This window comes from Diospyros lotus, chromosome 8, assembly GCF_014633365.1.
Source record: "Diospyros lotus cultivar Yz01 chromosome 8, ASM1463336v1, whole genome shotgun sequence".
Classification (NCBI taxonomy): Eukaryota; Viridiplantae; Streptophyta; class Magnoliopsida; order Ericales; family Ebenaceae; genus Diospyros; species Diospyros lotus.
The window spans coordinates 6,632,812-6,639,498 of record NC_068345.1 but is presented as its reverse complement, the minus strand read 5'-3'; the positions used below and the strand labels follow the sequence as shown (position 1 = coordinate 6,639,498).

The window sequence follows — 6,687 nt, the reverse complement described above, 5'->3', positions numbered from 1 at the left end:
TCAAATCAAGTGAGAAGAAAGAATTACAAATAATATAATTCATCTTATTTGATTCTAAACTTTGTTTGAAAGACCTTGTATGGAATTAAATAACTAATATTCATGTTTATGTTTAGAGACCAAAATTATATAATTGTATGTGCGCGCGTATATATATATATATATATATTATTGCGCGTGTTTTCCTTTTTTTATATTATTATTATTCCATTGGAGGGGCGCAATCCATCTCTTCCACTTGTAAGCACTAGGAGACATTACTTTCGCCCATTCATACTCCATCATTCTCATCGAAAGTCAGGAATAGATAACACTAATTTCTTCTTCAAACCGACTTTGATTTCACTGAAATGTGGCGGATATTCATCACAGGACACAACGACGGAATGGAAGACGATGAAGGCGGCCTCTCTGATAAGCGTTTTTGTGACGAAGATATTCTACATGCTCTGCGGCTGCTTCGGCAATGCCGCCTTCGGCGACTTGTCCCCGTCAACCTCCTCACCGGCTTCGGCTTCTACAACCCTTACTGGCTCCTTGACATCGCCAATGCCGCCATTGTCATCCACCTCATCGGAGGTCTACTGCCAGCCGCTCTTCGCCTCCATCGAGAAGCAAGCAACAGAATGGTTTCACTGTCCAGATAGGGATTTCATCTTCTAGGAAATCAACATTCCAATTCCAGGAATCAAGCCCTACAAGCTCAATCTCTTCCGGCTGGTCTGGAGAACGATCTTCGTGATCGTGACGACCGTGATCCCGAAGTGGGGCACCAGATGGCTGTGCTTCCAAATCCTGAGCATCGCTTGCCTCGTGATCTCTCCAGGGGATCAAATCTTAATTTAATTTCATTTAATTTCATCGCCAGCGGATCAATCGCCGGCATCGTTCTTGATCTCAAATCTTCCAAACCGTTCAGCACCAGTTACCGAATGAATCTAGGGTAGCTAGATCCGCCATTATCGAAGCTGTCAGAGACATGGAAGAACTGAAGATTGGGGTTTCAAACTTTGAATTCTTGTTTGGGGTTGCTCAAAGTAAACAGTTGTGAATCTTGTTTGAGTGCGATTTTGTTCACCCCCTTTTAACGGGGGGTGAACGTAACCCGTCAGTAGGGGTTAATTTTAATATTATAATATAAAAAAATAAATAAATAAAAAATAAATAAATAATGAATAGATATTGAATTTTTTAATGAACGTAATTCCTTTTTGACATGTATAGATATTGAATTTTTTAATAAAAAATAAATAATGATAAGAAATAAAGTTATATATGTATATTTATTTTTTAAAGTTAAAAAGAAAATTGATTTTAAGGATATGTTTAGTGTTTTTGTTGTAGTATGTTATATTATATTGTGTTGTAAAAGTAATCTTAACAAAAATTGTTTTTGATAAGAAGTGTATTATTGTATTTGTTAATGTTACTTGGAAGCACCTAATGAGTATTTAATTAATATTTTTTTTGTATTATAAATATTAAAATTAAGCCATGGGGAGATTTATTTATTTTAGTTTAAAAAAATTTAATTTATTTTTTTAAATAGCAATTGTGTATCAATACTAGTAACATTGACAAATACAATAATACACTTCTTATCAAATACTTTTACAACACAATATAATACAACATACTACAATAAAAATACCAGACATACCCTTAAAATTATTTTTTTTTAATTTTAAAAGATAAATATACATATATAACTTTATTTCTTTTCATTATTTATTTTTCATTAAAAATTTCAATATCTATACATGTCAAAAGGGGTTATGTTGATTAAAAAATTCAATATCTATTTATTATTTATGTTTTATTTATTTTTTTGTATTATAATATTAAAATTAATTTCCACTTACGAGAGTGACGTTCACTCCATTAAAAGGGATCCCTACTGACGGGGGTTACGTTCACCCCCCATTAAAAGGAGGTGAACAAAATCGCACTCATCTTGTTTGGTGTTGCTCAATGCTATAGTAATTATTACTAAGTAATTACATGGTTGAATATTATTTCCCATCTTTTTATAAAGGTGAATCCTTGTCAAGATGATGCAGATCTACAAATTTGATTTGGTAAAGGGCTAGATCAAATCAAATTTGGAGATAAAAGCACCATCAATGAAACAAGATCAACCTAATCCACTAATTGATCACCCTCCAAAATTCGAGCAAAATACAAACTCCTCAGTCTAATAAATAAAGGCTCCCACAACCTACAAAAGAAATAATCTCCCAATCTCTCTCTCTCTCTCTCTCTCTCTCTCTCTCTCTTTTTTTCATCTTGGCTCTTTTTTAACTTTCATACACACTACTTTGGCCTCATGTTGGAGTGATTTTAAGTCCCGCTACAGTCCTTTAAAACTTTGTTTTACAGATTTATGAACTTGAAGTTTTACCCACGGTCCAAACTAACTCTCAAACTTTCTAAACAAATATATTGGTGGTCAATTTTTTTTGTATTGTCAGTTCCTTTTCCCATGTACAAAAAATGACCTTCTCTAAACCCTTGAAGAGCATAGACTTTCATACATACTAATTTTTTGATGCCATAAAATGAATAACTCAACTATCATGAGGGGCACATGGAGACAAGGATTCAAAATTAACATTGCTCCTAGACAACAAACTAGAGATGTCGCCCTCGTGGGTGTAACATGAATAGTTTATAGGATAGAAGATTGCACCTAAGAATGAAAGTTCGAGTCATGACAGCCGCAATGTGAGAGTTTCATTTTCTTGTAGGGGTGGTTCTTTGTGGGCACTATACACCGTGCCTCCTGCCTTGGGGGCTACCGTGTACCATGATTAACCCCTCTCACGTGCGTAGGATAGTGTGTGAGAGACCCTTAAGATGAGGGATTTCACCTTTTACACCAAAAAAATTAGAGATGTCAAAAGGTAAGGTGACTTGTTGGTCCAATCAACTCAACTAGTGAATAACCAAACCATTATTGGAGCGAGTTGAGAACGACTCAACTCACCATTTATTTAGTGAATAGGGTTGGACCTAATTTATTTTTATGTGTCAAATAGGTTGGGCTAAACTTGGCTCTCTATTTATAATTCAATTTTTGAATTTGAGTTGTTGTTATTTAATATAATAGATTTAGTATCTAAAAAATTATATAAACATCATCACAAATTACCAATGACAATCAATAAAATTCTAAATAATTTATATTTCATACATAATTTTTTTCATTTTTAACAAGAAAATTTATATCTCATATACAAAATATATATATATATATCTCATACACAACTATTGGAGTTTAAATTTAAAATAGGAAGTAATTTTTCTAATTTTTAAATATTTATAAGATTTAATACTACTTTAAAAGCGAAATTATAAACTATTAAAAATTTTAATTTTCAAACTTTCAACTTCAACATTCTAAATCTTTATTTTACAAGTAAAATTAGCATTTTTAAAAATATTTTATGTATTATATATTTATTAAATAAATATATTTTTAAAAATTATTTTTAAACTACTTTAAAAATGAGTTGCGGGCAAACTCATTAAAACTAGGCTCAACCCATTAAAACTCGAGAGCCCAAAGGGCCAACCAACTCTAGGTGGATTCATGGGCCGATTTGATCACTATTTTTTGTTGCCAGCTAGGCCCAAGCTCAGCCAGTCCCATAAATGAGTCAGAACCAACTTAACTTGTCTCTTTAGGGCTGATGACAAAATGAACTCATTTGACATCACAACACTTCCTTATTTCCTTGTTTGAAACATTAGTAAGATTCGTTCTATAAAAAAGTCTAAATGCAGTTTCATATTTCAAAATAGACAGAGAAGCTAAAAACAACAATGGGAACAAGTACTTACAAGAACAACAGTAATATTAGAGTGATCTTCAAAATTAGCTACGACCAAGAATTTCTGGGACCATGATCCTATGTCCAAACTAACAAAGAAATTAAATTGAATGTTGCAAATGCAGAACTTGTACAAATCACCAACTTGATTTAGTGCGTGCGGCAAACAGTGCTAGTGTGGGTCAAAAACGCCATTCAAGAAAAATTGTCGGTTCAGTCTATTTGGTTATTTTCAATCCAAAAACTGAACAAAAATTGATCAACTATATCAAAAACCGAATTAAATCGACAATTTTGATTAATTAGATTTAGTTATTTTAGTTAAACTAAAATTTTGCACACACCTAACATAACATAACTTTATCCATGCACTTGACTATCAGTCATTAATGGAGAATACTTGATTTGCTGATGGATCCGCACAAAGAAAAATATGAGATTATTGTTTAAAACATTACGCTCATCTGACGACAGAGAATATTATGGGAGCCAAAAAAAAAAAAGAACAAAACAACTCGATTTCATAAATTCATGCATTCTCAAAATACCAAACCTATGCTCTTGCAAACAAAGTTTACCAGCAGCAAGATACCGATGCTTTCATTAATAAACCGCATGGGATGGAAAAGTAATACACCAGTCATCATGCACACACACATTGGGGTTCTACATTCAGAGACTTAGGTTGCGTTCTTTTTTATTTTTAATTTTCAGTTTTGAGTTTTAAAAATTATTTTTAGTTTTTTATTTTGGTAGTTTATTTTTAGAAAATTGAAAATGTGTTCTTCTTTATCATTTTGAAAAACTATTTCTCAAAATGAAAAATTAGAAAACACATTCTCTTTGAAAATTTGAAAATAATTTTTTAATAATATTTTATTTAATAAATTTGATTATTCAATAAATTAGAAATATTTAATGTTATTATATTATTAAAAATATATATACATTTTAAAGTTAATAAATTTTGTAATATTTTTCCATTACAATAATAAAATATGAATAAATAAATAAATAAATAAATAAATAAATAAATGTCTTTTGAGTTTAGAGTTTGTTTTGAATGAAAATATTCAAAATAACTTTTTGTTGTTTTGAGTTTTTTTTTATAATTTTTTTTATTTTCAAAAATATATTTTTAAAAATAGTAAAGAGAACGTGATTTTATTATTTTAAAAAATTAAAAATTAAAAATAACTTAAAAGCAGTAAAAAAAATGCAGCCTAAAATTTGTTAAAAATATTTTCAAGTGCTTAATGACCAAAGCACTTCATACAGAGAAATAAAGAAAAGAAATTATAATGGTTTAGAATGAAAACGTCAACAGGTATATATGAAATAACATCCTAATTCTTGGCTAAGTAATTAGGCTTATGTACCATGGCTATATATATAGTGGTCCATTTATTTTTGGTAGGGGTGTTCATGAGTTGGGTTAGTTGGGGGTTTATGGTAACCAAGACTTGATTCGATCTTAATCGATTCAATAAAATTAGACATAGAACTAAATCAGTCACTAAGTAAACTCGATCCAATCCAATGTAATTCAGTAAAAGTTGGATTGGTTTGGTTCTCGGTTCCAACTTACATATAATAATCTTAAATTTTGATATATATAAATTTTGAGAAAAACAACCAACACTTGTTACACACTAGTTAACTATGTTAACACATTCATTTGGTTGCTTCTTGTTTCCTCATTGTTGCCTTTCATTCACTGATTAGGAGGCTTTGGGGCATGTCTCCAGGTGTTTTATTTATGGGTTTGTTACTGATGATTCTTTACAGTAGTTGAGGTATAGTATTCATTGGCATAGCTGGCTTAGTACTTGTATTTGTTGGTTTTAGTTTGGGTAGTATTGTTAGTTGATTATGACGTAAAGTCAAATTGATGAAAGTACAATAGAGTCATTACTCGGAGTGGGAAGCAACATGAGAGATTGAGGAAGAAATGTTAGAAATATTTCTTTACTTATTCATGAGTTGTGGTTAATTTTGAAAATTTATTTGTGATATAAATAATTATTTAAAAATTTAAAAAATGAAATTTATAAGAATGAAAAATTATAACATCTTGATATCTTGAAAAAAAAATTTAACTTGAGTTTAAAATGATTTACTGGGAATTTGTGGGTTAGGAAAATTTAATAGGGGAAATTAAAATTTATTTTGTTTTTGAATAGAAATGTGATTGAATGTTTTTGAAGGTTCTCGCGGTTTAAGTGTAATTACAAAAAATGGGAGCTGAATTGGTATAAAATTAATGTTTGCATATGCAGGAATGAGAAGGCTCACAGCCTTGTGGTTATGTGCGCGCGAGAAAGGATCTCAGGTGGGCAAGTCTCGAGTTCGAAACGCAGGTGAGGCGAGACGAATACCTGTTGACAGCAGCCTCGGGACAAGAAACGGCGTCGTTTTGGGGCGCCACACATAAAAGAAGCATCAAGCTTACAAACAGCCTTGGGCGAACGCAGATTAGTGTCGCTCTCTGGCGACGCCCTTGGACTCAAGCGGCCCTTGACTCGGACTTGAGCGAGCATTTGCTCAAGCATTTGCTCAAGCATTTGCAGAGCGACACCCTTGGACTCAAGCGGCCCTTGACTCGGACTTTTGCTCAAGCATTTGCTCAAGCATTTGAGCAAAGTCCGAGTCAAGGGCCGCTTGAGTCCAAGGGCGTCGCCAGAGAGCGACACTAACGCCCGCTTGAGTCCGAGAGCGACACCATTGACTCAAACGCCCAAGGCTGCTTATAAAAACCGTGCAAGCTTTCAAGGGCGCACCGCACTTGTTACTTCTTCTCCTTCTTCTTCTTCTTCTTCACTTACAGAGAATAGCGCTTATCAAGACAACAAAA

The 6,687-nt window shown here is 32.4% G+C and overlaps 1 pseudogene; it reads left to right on the top strand.

Moving 5' to 3' along the window:
• The first annotated feature begins 396 nt into the window (after positions 1-396).
• LOC127807746 (amino acid permease 3-like) lies at positions 397-947 on the top strand (annotated as a pseudogene).
• The last annotated feature ends 5,740 nt before the right edge of the window (positions 948-6,687 follow it).